Source organism: Chroicocephalus ridibundus, chromosome 9, assembly GCF_963924245.1.
Source record: "Chroicocephalus ridibundus chromosome 9, bChrRid1.1, whole genome shotgun sequence".
Lineage (NCBI taxonomy): Eukaryota > Metazoa > Chordata > Aves > Charadriiformes > Laridae > Chroicocephalus > Chroicocephalus ridibundus.
The window spans coordinates 16563348-16581990 of NC_086292.1; the positions used below are offsets into that span (position 1 = coordinate 16563348).

At 37.0% G+C, this 18643-nt stretch overlaps 1 long non-coding RNA gene across 1 annotated transcript in view; it reads right to left on the reverse strand.

Moving 5' to 3' along the window:
- Nucleotides 1–7514: 7514 nt before the first annotated feature.
- LOC134520770 (uncharacterized) overlaps nucleotides 7515–18643 on the reverse strand; it is an 80416-nt gene continuing 69287 nt past the window's right edge. The window contains exon 3 of the long non-coding RNA XR_010072536.1: nucleotides 7515–7596. This is a non-coding gene — a long non-coding RNA (uncharacterized LOC134520770). The remainder of the gene's footprint in view (nucleotides 7597–18643) is intronic.

The following is an 18643-nucleotide window of genomic DNA, read 5'->3' on the forward strand; positions in this document are numbered from 1 at the left end:
CAGATACAAAAATGCAAGCTCACAGCTACTGTCTACAAACATATGAAAGGCTACGGATTCACCCATCTTGGAAAAATATCAGCCCTGCTTTTTTTCCCAAGTTCCGTTTACACTCTTTGGGATGACACCCTTCAAAATGTGATCAAGTCTCCGGCTTGTGCAAGAGATTCGTCCTAAGTAGCATGCACTTTATTCAAAACCATGTCTTAAAAAAACATAGCCATTGATCTCTCTTGCTTCTGGGAAGATCCCAAAACAGCTCACAGCTGCTCAGATGATCGCTGCTGGCTCTAGAGCCAATGCACCCTCAACAGCACAAGCCAGCTGGACCCCAGCAGGGCCAGCTGCCCCACGGAGCCACATGTGGGACAAGCAGCCACAAAAATAACTAGTTGCAATGGCATGAAAAACATCCCAAACAAGGATGGATTCCTGATAAAACACCACCCTGCCACAGATTACTGTAGTCTTTATGAATTCACACAGTTAATATTTTTAATTTGGTGGACTAAATTGTTAAGCGCTGACATCCAACACCTTTTGATGAAGCTACAGGTGCTCAGCAGTTTTAAAAATGTAGCCACACATATTTGGGCCCGTTTGTTTTTCCGGGCTACAGCAGTTCAGGTGGGAGATTTTAAAGAATTTAAGTATGCTTTTTGCTGTTGGGTTATTGCTTGTTGCTGTGGATATATTGACTAATGGACGGAAAGGGGATACAGGAGTGGTCTACTGTGTTATTAAGAATTGTCAAGCAGGAGATAAACCCTCTTTTAAATGGATATGTGCATAGGTTAAAATACATCAGCATGGATTTAGACACAACTGTATAAACCCTGGAGTGATATTTTTTGTCTACAGTTCCTAATTTAGTTTAAATGTAAAATGGCAATAAATAATAGTTATTTCTCATCCAGACAATTAAGTACCTAATATTTATAAAATACTATGTAACACAGAGACCTCTAAAGTCTGGGAAAAATCTTATACCGACTTTTTTGTGATTTATTACATCCTATATATTTCCTGTTACATCCCATATACTACCTAATGAAAGAAAACCTATATGAAAAGAATGCCTTCTTTTCTCATAATACTTGTTTCAATTTTATCTCTTTTTGTTTAAAACTAGCCTATTCTGAGCCCCTTCTTAGCTTTTCTGAACTTGAAACTGGCATGTACTAGCTTGTATCTTTATTAGCTGTCCCCGTTAAAAGATAAATGTAATGCTATGACGAACTAGTTCACCTGCCAACAGTTAAGATCTAACTAAAATTGTGAGCTGCTTGGTTTTGAATCACTAAATATGCACTTAAGTAATTAAGAGTTCCCTACCTTTTTTGCCATTATACTTCAAAAAATATTTTATCACAAACCAATTCTCTGAGAACAAACTAAAGTAACCCTGACAGACAAAAATAATGGCAAGACCAGTGAAAGAAACCAAAAAGGACAGCAAAATTTCTGACAATAACAGTATTTATGAGCCACCTGCACAGAAGCAGTGTAATTTGTCCAGAAGACTCATCACTGCATTTTTTAAACAATTTTTTCTAGCTATTTTTTAGTATTTGGGGTTCCAACTAGATTTCAGCTTTGAAATGACATACTGTGATTGCCTTGGAGTTTGCTTTCTGCCAGGTGCCAGTGAAGGCTGTCAAATATAGAGCAACACAATGGCTGTCAGTGTAGTAAAGTTGCTTAAATTTTTATTTTTTTTTTTTTTTCGGCCTTGACTAGACTGACCCTCCTTTGATTGGGAATGTCGACACAATGTTAAATAAATCAGCATATCAGCTTTTTAAAGGTGTAAGAAATACATTAAAACTTGAAAATTTGGACTCAACAAGTTGCTAGTAAGTTGCTGATCTTTTACAGAATAGAATACTACAGGTGCTCATAACCACCCTCCCTGAAGGCCAATCTCAGTTACACAGTTTTATGTCAATTAAATCTGAGTTATTTGATAATTTGTCAAATTGAGTGAGTCAATTTCCAACAGTCTACTTTATCAACTGTTAAATATACCTCTGAATATCTTAGTTTGTTGAATGCACCAGCTTTGTTATTATTGCTTAGAAGGATAACAATGAATACGTCTATTGGCGCATGCGTTTTCCTGTTTCAACATTTAAGCTTCCTGGATGCAAATCAAGACAGTTCAAACAGCCCAGCCAGTCTTTATTATAATAATAAATCAGAAGCAGAATCAAGATTTTCAAAGACAATTACCTATGGATTTAACCACCTCTACTTAATTTTCTTTAAATTCTTCATTCCACTTGGTGAGCTAAACCACCACATACGGTTCTCACTTTCCATGGAACAAGGCTCACTTCTTCACTTAAAATACGCTTCCACACTCAAACAGACAGGATGATTTAGGATAGCAATGTTTAATAGGTATACATATTGTTAAACACAATCATGAGTATACCTAACAGTGTGAATATACTGAAATGATTCAAGATACAGTTCCTTTTCATTTTTATGCCAGAACTCTATCAGGCTTGAATGAGTAAAAGACAAAACCATTATTCTGTTCCTTATTCCAGTACTGGAAAGCTAAACTCCAGCACTACAGCTGTCAGACATATTCATTGTCTTTATATTAGCACTCCATTGTGTTGGGTTTTTTGGGTGTTTTCCCTCCTTCCCTCCAATTTTTGGTCAACGCTGCTCTCCAAAAACTAGTATTGTTGGCTCAAATAGGAAATACCAGTCTTCTGATTGGAAGTTTACTGGTGCCATCTCACAGAACAGAACATATAATCTTATCTCACGTGCGACACTTATCAAGTGCTACGAATATCCTGTTCAAAATCATGTCATGACCAAATTCAAAGTCCATTCCTTCTGCCATCAGTTCTCTACCATTTTCGTAACTTTCTTTACACACAAATCAAACTGATTTTCCCTTTCTCTCTGGATAAATTTCCTTACACAATAAAAATCAATTCTCAGTCACTTTGTCCTCCACAGTCAAAGTCAATTCTCCTCACGCTGACATACATATTCAAATATCTCCCACTGTAACTCAACACTACTTAGTGCATGCACCATCAGCATCAATTCAACCCACAATCAAGTCTTTATGAATTGATTTGGTTTACCCACAGCCAAACAAAATTAATCCCCACCCACACTTGCTGGATCAATTTCCTCGTCCTGGCCGAAATCCTTTTCCCCTCACTGACCATTCTGTTCCTCCCTTCATCACGCAGAAACGCGTTTCTACGCTGACATTTGCCCTTCAGAAACTCTGTTCTCCTCCTACTAGTAGGTCCCTTTCAAGTTTTTATTCCGGCTTTCCCCTTTCTTATTCCTTGTTCACAGCTAGTAGGAGTCCCAGAACACATATTCCATTCTCCTCTTCCTTTGCTTCACACCTCTATCCAAGGTCTTTTACATGGTATTCCTTCCTAATTCAGTGTTTCATCATTTTCATACATCTGTTTTTCTTCACTGTGGCTTCTTCATCCCTCGTTAACACCCCACTAGTCCTCCTTTTCCTTAAAGCACCTAGTCTTGTTTCACAGGCCATAGATCTCACCATGTTGGCTCCGGCAAGCGGTCGAAGCCTGGACTGAGGGCTGCTAAGGCACTAGGGGCCTCTTCTAGACATGTAGGAAGAATAACAGTCCATCCCTCTCAAGAAATTATTTCAGCAAAAAATCCCAATAGCACCATCACACCTACACATGAGACAGTCCAGCTCTGACAGGTGGAACAAAAGTAGCTACATTTCACTTCTACAGAATTGCAGAAGGCCTACTATGCGTTACAATTTGGGAAGATATTTTCAGTTTTAGAAGACCCCAGAATATTCCTTAAAACCCCTAAAACACTTTTTTATTTTGCTCTTGGAACATGATAGGACATGGTAGGCATAAGAAGAGAAATTTCAAATTTACATGTTATGCCTTTGTAAAATAGGCTCATTGAGTGTCTCAGAGTTTGAAAAGAACATCTTTATAAGTAGCATTTTTTAATTTCCTTCACAAACATTTAGCACAATCCCATTTCACTTTATTCTGTTTCAACTATACAGAAGAAAATATACAAACTCTATTCATAGTGTTATCTTTTTAGTCCCGAGTAGTACTATCTTGGAAAGTAATTCTAAATTGTAAGTGGTGACACAATAAAATTAAAAAGGATGTGTCATGGAGTTATAGTCACATGGAGTTTGAAGCCTATTCACGTACAGGAATGTATTTCATTTAGAACAGTAGGATGTTCTTAATATCTGGAATATTTTCCTTTCAAAAAGAAACCTCCATGTAGTGGTTCACTAAGTTTAGCTAAAAATAAGATCAAGGAATTAATTCTACCTGTCCCTTTTCTTCCTTTTTATTTATTCACTTATTTTGCTCAAGGTGCCAGTACTTTCTTACATACTGATCTTTTAAGATTTCAATACGTAGTTCTTGGAAACATATCCCAGTTGGTGGAAATTGTCACAATTCCATTAGCTATCTTCTGTGAACATCTCAGACGCAATCCTTCCCTCTAACAAATATTTGTGGGACGTCAATTTTTTTAAAAAATGTTTTACAGATGGACTCTAAAGAAAACCCACCCACTCATCATATGTCTCTCAGGGGGTTTTTATACCTTTTTGTGGATTTTCTTCCAGTCTTTTCTGATTATGTTTTGAGAATAACTGTTCTATAGCTCAAGAAGAAAGAAAAATGAAAACATAAGCAAATATTCTAAATAATATCCAATCAGAGTTTCACTATCATTCAGCTTTTGATTAAGACTTCAGCTGGAGTTCGATAGGTGTAATAGAAAAGTGGATGCGGAAAACAAATGAGATCAACATTCAAGTTTCAGTGTGAAAATATTAGATGTCACATCCAGAATATCTAAAATAAATTACAAGGTCTGATGACATTCACCTTGAACTTTATTTCAATGCATAAAAATGGAAGACCTGCAACTGCAGTGGCTAGACTGTGTTAATGCGCTAATGTAATGTGATTCAAATTTTTTTGACAAACGCATAATGATACCAATCATAGAATTTTATCTCAGTCACTTCCACAATACTAGTCTATTTGATACAATCTTCAGAAGACTTTACTCTTTCTAGCAGAATAAAAAAAGGGCTTTCGCCTTTATTTTTTTTCCCCTCAAAATAAAATTTACACTATTTTTGGAGAAAGTAGTTTTATTCATTCATGATTGTCTTTACTTATTACCTCTACCAGCATTTAAAAATTGTAATACTATTTATGTGGTCTGTTTGCATTTAAACTCAGTGCAAAAAAGGGAAAAGCTTTCAATAATCATCATAACTGCAAACAACAAAACAAAACAGTTATTTTGTTGGCGTATAGCAAGTCATGGCTGACTGCTTTCCTGGAAACCTAGTGTATGAGGGTTCCAGTTCCATCCTCTTTATAAATGTATTAGTACCTATTGTTTTAGCACCAGGTGCACATGTTTGTCTACAAATTATTTTCCTTCTGAAGGCCAAAGAACAAAAGCCAAAAAACCCTAAATTGGAAAATAACCTCATCCAAGCTCATATACAGGAAATCCAACACTCTCAGCTACATCATTCCAAAAAGCATGAAGACAACACAAGGGAACTGCTATGTGTGCATTATAGAGACAAAAAGGACAATATTTACTCAAGAAAACTCATACAGACTCCCTGAGAGATTAGGGGAAGAACATTTCTTCCCCTTCACAGCAAGCCAGTATGACCCTCTTATGAGCCGAAACACGCAAGGGACACAGAAGTTAAGGGACTAATTTCTGACAGCAGTTTAACCCAGGAAAACTCCTGCAAAGCTTAGTGTGACCCTGCAAGCTGCCAGCACTAACAGGGACATTCTCATTGCACCGAGAGGCCTCACAAAAGCTGATGTAGCCCCAACATGTTCTCAGTCACTGTCTTTCATTCACGTAATAACCAGTAGTAAAGTATCTTCTGCCTTGCCCTGCAACTTTTGAATATGTTACTTCTTTAACTTGAGATACACCTGGTTACTCATTTTCTCCTCAAGTACCAAGTCTAATGTTGTCTTTGATTTCAATAACAGTTTGATTTAATTATTTAGCAATAAGATAAAAATCTGAAGTCTGTTTTATCACTCATTTTATCATAGATCTTGCTGTACAGTCAGAAAAACGAAATTCTTGTGTTAAATGACTGCGCTCAAAATGTGAAGTTACATAATGCTTTGGTTTTGCCATTTTCTTTTTTCCTCTCCAAAGACTTGGTTGAAAGACTGCACAGCTCAAGTGTTGTACGTGTGTAAAAAAGGATCAGATTCATAAGAAGAAATAGATGAATGGGACTAAAAAAGTGAAAATACTTTAAATTTTATAGGAATTTTTTGCAATTATCTCACTCCTGCACTTCAAATTAAATAAATCCTTGCAACTCCTTGTGATTACATTGTAATGACTAACAATGGATACAATGATCTGAAGAAATTTTGAAAAAAATCACACAGAAAATCTACAGCAGATCTTTGTGCCTTAAGTGTTTAATGCCAAAAGCTATGGACAAGTCCACTCTGGTATTAACAGCTTTCTGCAACTCTGGTTTTCCAATTTTGAATTAAAGAATGCAAAATATTCAGATAGATTTTTGACAACCTACATAGAGTCACCTAAGAGTAGAAATTAATCCTCTTACACTGATAGTACAACCAGCAGCACCACTGCTATTAAGAAGCCAAACCAAATATAACCAAAGATTTCAATTCAAGCTTTCATATTTAGAGATCTTTAAAGATCTGACACTGCTACTCCTGCAACAAAAAGCTGTGAAGAGACGCAAGGTAAATTGTATGTACCATAAGAATTTGGGAAGGGAGGGACTCTTCCTGACAGATCAGTATAATGTTCAAATCTACTGAGCGAAGTCACGCCTCCATAGGGAAGTATTTAATTTAGAAAGGCCATTTCACAGTCCTATGCAACATTAAAAGTTACTTCCGCCTATGACCCCTTTTTGCATAAGATCACAGATAATTTCAGCAGGTCAGAACAAGAAAGCAATGTGTTAACATTTGTCAATAGCAATTTCCACAAACACAGTTCACTGATTTCTATGTTAAACACTTTTTCGAAACCCTCCGTTCTGTTGAGGAGCATAGGCATGGGTTGAGTATTCAGGGGTACAGGTACCCATAACATTGTTCATTTGATTAGCTTTCACTGAAATATGCTGCTTGGCTCAGTAATGACATAGTTCAGAAACAGACATCTAGAGAGTCATAAAAGCTTTAAGCCATATTGACAACATTCACCTCTGAGGCAGTGACAGAGAAGTAATTGGGTGGAATAAAAAGGGGAAAGGGACTTGGGAGCCAGTAGACAAGTTTGCTGCTCAGAGAAAACATAAGAAGAAAGGAATGGGAAAGAAAGGAAAGTTTCTCAAGAATGGCAAGAGGCTTTAGAGGTGGAATTTTTCACTTACATTTTTACCCATCCTGGTTCAACGCGTCACCAGTCGCTTAGCATACAGGGACATCTCTCCTGTGAAAAACCTCCAAGCTCTTTCTCCTTCCATGATGAAGCTCTTTGTCCACAAGTCCCATTCCAGTCTCAAAAAAGTAGTCCTAGGTAGGTCTGTGGGTAAAAAAGGTGGATGTTTACTCTGGGCATGCTTTGAACCACCTCGTGTATAGGAATGAATGAGACAGAGTAAGGGAAAGGTAATAAAAGTCACAATAAGAAGGCCCATGGTCAGGCAGTCTCTTCCTCCAGAAGTTCACCACTAGGTTTAAATGAGTTAAGTGAATCTTAGCTAGCAATAACAAGTAATGTTCTTTGTTAGTTATATGTAAAACAGAAAATAACACTAAGAAATTATTATTGCCTTCCTAAGTAAAATGATTATGTAACAAAATGAATGCAGAAAAAGGTAGGCTCCAAAACGTCTCATAGTTCATTTTTTGGGTGGAGGAAATATGGGAGCAGGGGAGCACTGCAAACTCACCTGAAGCGCAGCAGCAGAAAACATGAAACGAAGCCAAAGCAATTAAGCATATGTAAACTGCTGCTAGCGGGGAGAATGCAAATTATTCACCTGTATACCTGACTTTCCAAATTATTAAGGAATGTTGGGAAAGGAAAACATTAGTCTTGGGGGTGATGGGATAAGCTAAGTAACTAGGAATCCAGGTGGGAGTAGAGAGGAGACAGGAACACTTTTCTGCTTTTAGAGGGGGTTTTGTCCCCTATAAAAACAGCAGTAGAAGTAGCAGCAGCTGAAAGGAAAAACCTGAGAAATAAGGTACAATTCCAAAGTTTGTCACAGATGGAGACAACTGTCTTTTCTCCAGTCCCTAAACCTCACATCAAAGGAAGCCAGTGCTATGCCAGCCGTGGAAGGCAAAGGAAGGGCAGCAGCTGTGTCTCACGTGGAAACAATCGAGGCAGGACGATGGCCAGCGCTGCACGGGTTCTCAGGTGAGGCGAGTTCATCAAGCTGCTGCCCAAGCCCGCGCCCCCCGTGCGGCCAGGGCCGGGCACCGCCTCCGCCGGCCGGGCGGCTCCAGGCTGGCCCCTGCTGGCTGTACACGGTCATGGGGAGAGCGAACACAGAGGAGTGCAACTCCTAATCCTCCTTCAGAGGCCATTTCAGTCTAGTTTAGGAATTAGCGTCTGTTAGTCATCGTCTCTATAATGACATAAAGCTAAAGAAAATAAAGAAAACCTAAGAAAATAAATCGCTACATTCTCAGTCTATTTGTATCTCCGTACTACATTGTGGCTCTTAAATACTTAACTTAAATGTACTTCTGAAACAAATTTATTTTTTTTTCCTATTTAGTGACTGTAACCAGGCCAGTATGTGTTATTTTCAACTGTTTTCAGTATTACATTTTCCTCTCTTAATATTTGTTTTCAGGTATCATTGTTGCCTCGATTTTCCAGAGCTCAAAGGAGTGTGGAAATTTCATATTCCATTCAGCACTTTCTCATGAGATATGAAAAGAGTATTCATAGAAAGCAGTTGTATTTGGGTTTAACATTGTTAGCATTTCCTCTCATGAGGGATATTAAATAATTTCATGCACAACTGCTCAAAATATTTTTTAAACTTCTGTAAACATAAGATTGCCAAAATCTAACATATGTTATGTGGTATTTAATCCTCAAGAGGAACTGAAGGAACAAAACACTTCTGCTAAAGTAATTAATAAGCACCAATACAGATACCTAGAAGCTGTTCCATCAAAATGAATCATATCCTCCTGCAAGTCACACCCAATATTTAACAGTCTAAAAAAGAAAATTCAATACACAAGAATGCTGGCTAAAACGAGCGCTGAAATCTTATGTATCGAGATCAAATCACCAAAGCTGTGCTACCTTCTGGTGCTCCTGAATTAGGAAAAATAGGGAAGTTATTTGTAGAAAATTAATTTTGCCTATGAGAAATCTGTTTTGGCACAGCATATGAATCCTGTGGGGACTGGCGATTAAGGTTAAAGTGTATGCTAATGAATTATTGAAAGTAAATTAAAAACCAGGAGAGTTCCCTAGCTCCATTACATTCATAAAGGTATTTTTAGTTGCCACTTACAGAAGTGACAGATAAGTCTTACATTTTGTTTTACTGCAATTTATGGTATGCAAGATTCTCGGTTAAGTGAACCCCATTATAATACTTCGTAAGTATTACAGTACTTCACATATTTTGTCCTAATATATTTAAAGCAAAAATAGAAATGGTCGATAGTGAAGTTAGGGGATTAAGCTCAGGCTGTGTGTGAATCTTTTTAATCAACATAGACTTCCTCAGGGTGTAAGAAAAAGTCAGAGCTCTTTCTATTGATTCAGTGGAAAAGCTCTTGCATACAGTTACTGGACAGTGCTGTTCGGTGTCGGTTACAGGAAAATGCTTCGAATTCAGGATCCCCAGCCTCAAACCTTCTCCTTTCACTCCTTTCCCTTCAATGTGCTGAACAGTATTTACTCTATAAAACCTCTGTGAAGATGCTGTTGGTGTTAGTGAGAATGTCCTCTTGCACATTAGGCAGACCACTTATCAAAGAAGAGACCAGATTCAATTTGCTTGTTAGGACTGAAAATGGCATCTGCTAGCCTTGGGAAACTGCTCCACCTGGCCGCAAGGGAAAAGGTATTTTTGTTCTTTCAAGGTATAACAGCACAGAGGAAATAATTCAAAATTCCGTGAACCAGAGAAGGAATAATAGGGAGAGTCTGCATCTTAATCGATGAAGTATTTCATTGGATTGCCATTACTATTTCTCAAGTTAGAACAGCTGAACTGTTTTATGCTGCACTGAATGAGAGCTTAAAGTTAAAAAATAAAAGTCAACTTCTGAGTCTGTATTAGAGTCATGGACATCTCCATAGGTAGTGTCACTAGGACTATAAACTCATGCTCCTCATTGTCTTAATATTCCCCATATTTTTTTTTTTACTATTTACCGTATGGAAGTTTTACACATAAAATCTTAGTTTATATATATTAATATTTTTATTTTCACTGTTTATAATATTTTTTTTTTATTGAAAGGATAATTCCAAATAAAAAATTTATTTTTGTTGATTCTTGATTTTGTCTTTGATATTCCTCTTGATACTGAATACGGAAGTCTGGATGGTTTAAGATATTAATATTAAAATGCAAGGCCTTAGTAAAATAAAAAGCCTATATTTCTTCATCTTCACAGGATAAAGAATGGAAACTTCCTGCTTACAGCTTTAAATGCCATCCAGGTCAATCGCCACATAAAAGACATTATCGTAACTAAATAATACAGTTCTTGCGGTTCAATTCCAAAAAGTTATTTCATACAGTTGCCATTATTTGGTCCGTGTTTCGGTACCCTATACATGATAGAAGTAACATAGAAAGAAACTGAAATTTCTCTTTCCTTTACAGAAGGTTCCTCCAATTCAGTATTGAGAAAATTAGTTGAACTGTGTAACTAACTGTCGCTACCTTTTTCCTATGTGTTCTGCTGCAGAAATGTTCTGTACGCATTTGCAAAAATAATACATTAATTTACACTAATGACACAACTCCTATATTATTACACGATTCTTCCCATTACCACGTCTGCACAGAATCTATCCCCATGGATCAAAGTCAGCACCCCTCTAGCTGGGGTTTCGCTGCTTGCTCTAGGGCACGATTTAGCTCACTCAATACGTATGTTTATTTATTTTTATTCTTAGTCAAAGAGGCTCTTAAAATATCTTCACCACAAAGGAAAATAAAGTGGCCATGAAATTTTGGCTTATCAGTACATCAGTATCATATACATTCACCTAAGCTGCCTGTGATTAAACAGACTGAGGGCAGAGCAAGCTTAATTAAATAGATGGAAGAATTTAAGAATCACATTAAAGAACAGGAGATGAAAACTCCATCATGCCGAACCCTTTATTTAACGGCGAATTTATAAAACAGGTGTTTGTTCAATAGATATAATTTTTGTATCTTCTATGCAGGATGTGGTTCTGCAAAGTACGGTTTTGAAGGTTTTAGAGACCAAAATACACGTTTTTATAGAAAAAAGAAGTGGGAACTGCCTACGTAGGCTGCCTTTCAACTACATTACAAATGTACTTTTTCCACTAAACACAATGCATTTTTATAGATGTTCTTACTATTTTTTTCTTATTTTGGAAACAACACAGCCCTTCCCCCAACACCAAGGCTTTCGGATCCACTCCTCAACTTCAATTCACCAGGCAGCAGAGGTCTCAAAGATACAAAGTTCAAGAATTATGAAAATCGGCAGCTCAAGGGGAAAACCGCTGTTGCTACAGAAGGAAAGTTTGAGAGTTCACTATTATAGCTCTGTTTCACCAAAGAGTATATTTTATCTGGCCAGTGAGCACATGCCAGCTGCTCAGCCACCCCAGCACGGTGGTGCTTTCTCCAGCCAGTAGCTAGAGGCTCTTGGAGCCGAGTGACACCATCTCACGGGTTGGTGGGCAAGGGAGAAGTACTGGGCATAAGGGAAACTCTGGTTCCAGGTCTTCTGTCTTGTGAATGTGATGTGAATGCAAGACACACGTTTGCAAGAAATCAGGCTTCTTTGTTTCACAAGGTATCTTTCCAGGTTTTCATCACATAGCAATTCTTTGTTTGTCACAAAGCTGAAGCTGAAATAGTCAAAAAACAGGTTCTGAAAGAAGCTGCACTGAGAACTTCACATTTTTCACAGCTCAGCAAACACTGGCATGGAAAAAGCTCTGTTAACATGGGCCACATATTTGTGCTGAAAATAACACTTAGCTGTAGACATACACATCAAGACAGAGACACAAAAAATTCCAAATATTTTTCCACATAAATTCAGAATGACAAAATATCAGCTGCTAACACAAAGCAGAATAAAAAGAATAAAATCTCAGTTTGCTAGGTATTTAAGCTCAGTAACTGTCTAAATGAAAGGGCATTTTCACTCCCTGCTTTTAAGAAACCAAAATTTATAGCAGTATAGTAGGAGTCTTCAAGGTCAAAGGGTATATAGTCTGCTTGCTGCAATATAATCTGACATGATAAATCATGTACAAGCAGCCAGCAGGGCTGCTATCATGAATTTGTAGGAGAATAGAAAATGATTTTTACAAAATATTCATTAAACTATATAGCAATTTTCATTTTTTATGTGTTCTGTTTTACTGCTTTGTTTTTCCTTTACAATAAACAATCTTTAAAAAAAGCTTTCTCTTTCTTATCTCTCCTCCAACAAACATTATGCCACAGAGAAAAGACTGCTAATAGAAAAGGTTTAGAGAGAGCAGGTAGAGGCTTTCTTTGGGACTATACCAGTACCATATAAAAAAGATTTTCATGAAGTATGAAAGAAAAAGTGACACACAGTCAGTCTTTTTTTGTTGTTGTTGTTATGAAAAAACACACACATAACATTCCTGAGGATGATGGCAGAGGATCAGAGCTTTCAGAAACCCCTTAATCTACCACTTGCTCTATTTGTATTTCACCTGAAGGAAGACATAATTAGAAGATTGACAAAAATGTTACTGAATTTGTTTCGTGCTAAATCCTCCAAATATGCTCTAAAGAACCAAAATCTCCACAGAACCAGTAACACAATACAGGAGGCACCTGAAAGATATGTTTTACAAGATACAAAAGCAGATCCTAAAACAGCCTGCGCCACGATTGAAGGGTGGGAGTGGGAGGGAATTTGAGTCTAGGATGTAAAATCTTTGGACTTTCAATACATGTTTTTATGAGCAATATAGACTAATAAAACTGCAATGAATACTAATTAAAATGGGAAAAATATACAGTGCATTAATCAAAACAAAGCAGTTGAGAATCACCTTACTCTCAGATAGGATGGGATACAAAGAATCAGAGTGAATTTCATTACTTACAATCCTAGCTAACTTTTAGCTGTACTGCCAGAATTGGCTTTCAAGGTGCTGCAGGAGAAATGCTGCTTTCTTCCCCTACAACTTATGCAGTGTGCCCTCGGAAGGCTGACTTTAATCCATTCCTATGAGAGGGAATTTTTTCAACTCAAGGAAAAAAAGTGGCCATGGCTTATTGCATTAGGAAAACCACATTAGGAAAAATCCTAAGACCTCATACCAGAATGATTAATCCATTAGCAATTTTTTCTTTTTTCCATTATTATTTTAATTTTTCAGATGACATCATGTCAGGACTTTATACTGCTATGTTATAGTTCATGTTGTTGGTCATTTATAAGCCAGTACTTTAAATTTCTCTTTACAATGATCCTTTGGTGCATTTAGATTACTTCTATCCATATTATTTGTTCAATGAAATGAGGGTAGATAAAGCTAGAAATAGTTACAAAGGTGGGAAGGGGAACAAATCTCGAGGGATGAACCTGATCCATTCCCACCGTATCAAACAAGCTTTGCTACTGACTTAATTATGTGGCTCTGAATATGGGGAAAGGGTTGCGTATTGGTCTTCTAGAAAAGTTTCTCCCCATCTACTTTTTTTATTGCACTTCTTGTGTGTATTTAAAGAGAGTTAAAAATTCTATGCATTTAGAAAAAGAATGAAAAGCTAACTGTACTTGTTACCCGTTGCAATTGATTATATGTAATTGCTAAAACTATTATCTTTTCTGTTGATTTATCTGTTAAATTTTGGCATGAAACAAAGTAAATTTAATGTATCTTTTTTTGTTTCCCTTTCATGAGAAGTCCAAGGGAAAGAAATTAGGAATTTTTTTCCCTGTGAATTTTCCTAAGTACCTACAAATCATTATTTCAGTACCTCAGAGTTTGGAATTAACTACCTGATTAAAAAGAAGAGGCTTATCTTTCCTCTTGAATTTGCTAATGCTTTCAGGGATTACATCCTTTTCTCCTTTATGATCTGGATGCATATTTGGGCATACCTTTGCAGGTCAGATGTGGAATCATATAATGACAAGACAAGACTATCTTACAGCAAAATGTCATGAGCTTGTGGGCATAGACACCTGGACCTGGATGTCTGTAGCATAAATGGATTGGATGCAATATTCTCACGCAGCAGATACGATCTGTAAGCTATTTGATGGACCATTTAAGTTTTGATAATGCTTTAATGGAAGAGTCTTCCTTTATTGCACTTCTACAAAATCGGCACTGTCCACCAAATGTGTTTTTTATTTACAGGCTAGCAGCTGATAAAAATTGCGTTTTATAAATGCAATGGCTGGCTATTTGACTTTAGTATTTTGTTTACTATTATTAACTTTTAAGAACCTTAAGTTTCATAGCTTAAATCCTTGTCAGAAAGAAAGAAATTCCATTCTGCTGTCTTTATTTTATGATATCCATAGCCCCCTTTATTTGACACTCTTTAATTCTATTTCTAGTGTTAGCCGGTGCCTGTAACTAGCAATAATGAAGATCAGTAAATGTTTCATTCATTCAGGACAACTGAATTAGGATATTTACATTGACCATTTACTTCGAAAGAAAAAACCTGTCTGAATTACTCAAAAGTTGATAATTGAAATAAACATATGCAACAAAGATATTAGTTCTAATATTTATGTCAGGAATAAACTATTTATTACACAAAATCACTGATGCACTTCCAGATAAAAATACATAAAGGCTGACTGCCCAGTCTAGGAAATACCTGCCATTTCTATTTGGACTATCACTGACAGTATTAAAAAAAGGAAAGAAAGACTTGAGTAAAATAACCTTTTTCCTTTATTTCATGAATGGCAGGAGTGAAGTATTTATTAGCCAACTGTATACATTTTGCACCTTATTGCCTCTATACGCTAACTCACAACACCTGGGCCACAGGACCATCTGCCTTTCAAGTTGCAACTTCAAATGCAGTGCGGCTCCCCTCCCTGGGCAAACTCTAGCAGGACACCAGATTATGGATGTTAAAAGCCCTCGTTTTTACACAAGAAGCCTAGTAGTGGTACTTATTAACTGAGAAACTATTTTGACTCTTTTTATGTGGTGAAGCTTGAAAACATTATCCCTGTGAGGGACATATAAATGGAAATTAGATGCTGCTTTTTGCCCAGAAAGCAAGCAACTATCAGCACCATTGAATCTTTGGCTTTTTCTTTTCTTTTTAATTCTTCGGAACAAAAAGGCCAGCTGGCATTATTTCCATTTCTTTTATTTTCTCAAGATTTAAAGAGTAAGCCAAACTCACAATTACCATGCATCTAGATAGCAGTCAGTCAGTGTGTAACAGATAAATCTACCAGCATTGATGATTAGCCTTTAGCTTTTCAGAAGAAATCCTGCTCATGTTACACTCACAATTTATTTTGAAATATATAATATGAAAATTAAATGTACCTCTCAAACCTGCTGTTCTTCTTCATTCCACCTTTTTTTTTTCTCTAGGTGTGATCACATTCATTATAGTAACTGTGGGCTGCCATTTATAACTTTCCATGTCTTTTGTGTTCAGTGAACTAGAAATAGCTCAACCCAGTTCATCTGACTTACTGAATAGGTGCCTTTGCACTAACCAGAGGCTAACAGAGCACATCAAATATTATTTAGAGTCACTAAACACAAAAGTCTGCAGTAAATGCAAGCTGTTATACTTCAGGCCAGATTTACTATTCATGTAAACAGGTATAATCCTGACTTCAAAGACTGAATAATTTGCAAGGAAACTAAGGCTCTGGTAGAATTTATAAAATTTGGGAATGGTACCGTCTTACCCATTCTGATTCACCCTCATAGGTCTAAGGGTCCTGTACCATGTGAAAACTGCACCAGGAATGGCCGAGCCTCCAGCTCTTACACAGAAACCTCAAATTCCATAGAAGCAGGGAGAGAAGTCCTAACTTAAGTCCTAACTTCCAAGCTCCTAACTGTAGACATCCTGTTCTCAAGAACAGTATCTACAGAAGCAGCGCTTATAAATTTCACAGAAGCCAGGACCGGGTGTTTTTCTGCTCCCAAACGCGTAATAGTCAGCGGTAAGACAGCAAAAATTTAAGCTCTTCTGAAACAAAGTACTTAATACCGCTGTTAAATTCCGCAGAATTAGAATGGTTGCTAAAATTTTTGCTTAATGCTTTTCACTGGTGAACATAACCCTTGCCTGCAGTTAACAAATAAATGCAACTCCAAGTAACTTCAGAAAACAGTCTTTAAAAAAAAGCCTAATTGCTAACATTTATAATTCAAAATACAGCATAATACCAGACCTGTCTGTATCTCTATGCTCCTCCCCAAAATAGGCAGCATGAATTTTAAAACCAAAAGCTCATTTGGTTATTAGGGAAGTGGCTTGGGAACTGGAACATCAAGACTAAACCCTGGGCTGTTAAAGACATCCTAGAAGGACTTGAAGGAGCTTTCTATTCTCTACCCTCAAAATATGGGTAGTAAAACGATCAGAAAGGTATCAATTTCCCAACAGTTAACGTTCCAGCCAAAATGACCAGAAATGCCCATATTTTTTGAAATTTGTAATGGCAATATCCTGTTCACAGCGACAGTAGCTGCCATGAAAGAGCTATGCCTGGGTATCTGAGATCACCACTGTGCCTCCCCAGAAAAGGCCTCACAAAACTATGCTTTTAGCGATAACTGCAGACCAAAAATTAGTATGATTAACAAAGTAATCCACGAACACCAATTCAGCAATTGTATCTTTGCCACTAGTCTATAGAACTACCTCTCTACTTCAGATCTCTTTTTTGCACAGACCAAATGTACGTTGCTATGGAAGTTGAGCTACCTCGCATTCAATATGGCTAATATGTTTGCTATACAATTAATAATAATGAAGAGAAATCCCGTGAAGCATTTCTATTTTAAATCCCAGAGAGAATTATAACGTTAATGCAGAGGTTTCCAAACTTAAGAGCGCAGCACATATAAACGGAAATGGAAAGGGAGTTCAAACACACGTGGCTGAAGATCTACAAAGGGATCTGGGGTTGCAACCCTTCACTTGAAGTAGTTAAGGGCAAACCTGGAGACTGCCATTTTTTAATAGAAAAATACACCGCTGCAACTTTTTAGCTTTTAAATGTTTGTGTTAGTCATTGAACAAATGAGTCTGCAGCTACTGATTTTCAAATGTAGCCAGTTGGTTTACAGAGTGACCACAGAGTGACAGTACGTGGAAATCATAACCCTGGATTATAAGTACCAAGAGTCTTTGTTCAGAATAGTACAATTTCTAAAGAAAAAAACAATTTGTCAGTCATTACTGCAAAATTCTTTTTTACAATTCAAACCTGTGCCTGTTCACCTGGGAAGAATTTTAATACAGAAGCATTTTAAACGTTAACACCTACATAATAGCCTACAGAATGTGCCTAATAAAGGCTGATTTACCACTTTACTTGATTAAACTGTATCTCCATCCACAGAAGGTAAATGGATTCCTAAATTACCAGGGATAATTACAGCCCACAAACCTTGTAGACACCTTGCATCAGTCCCTGTGCAATGAATAAGGCAGCAGCTCCACCCCATCTTACTCTGCACCCTGAGCTGTATAAGCAATGCTGCCCGTTATCTCTGTCTGAAATTAAAACAAATGATTCAGTTAAATTTCACAAGGTACCGCCCTTCCAAAGGCTTTATAAGGAGCTTAGTAAGTACCCTACACCAGTGCTGACCCTCCGTGCAAAGCAAATATCTTTCCTTACTACGACCACTGAATCCCCTTTCAAAAAGGGAACAAACCCCAAAATAAGTTTAAAACTGCACCAAAGATCATGTCGTGATAGTTATCATGATAGGGGAGAAATATGTTATTATATCAATATTTCAATCTTTTAAACTACCTATATTCCAACATCTTCAAGAGTTACCGGTTCCCACGTTTCACAAAAAAAAGTTATCAAGACCTTCCTTAATTATTAAAATCAGAAAAATAAAACATGACTTGCTCTTTTCCGTCAATCTATCTGATGTTTCTCTGCTTACACATTGTAGTATTAGTAACATACAGCTACGCTGCAATTCAGACCTGACAGATGATTCGTAACGCACTCTTATAACTTGTGCAGAAGTTTTGGTCTTTGAAATGACCTCAAAAAAGGAGACAATAGAAATTAATAACAGAAACATAACAAAAAGAGGATGGGTTTCTGGTGGGTTTTTTTCATTAAATGGATAAAATACTGAATAGCCCAAATGTTCCAGTAAAGCTAAGTTAAGCCGAAATTTT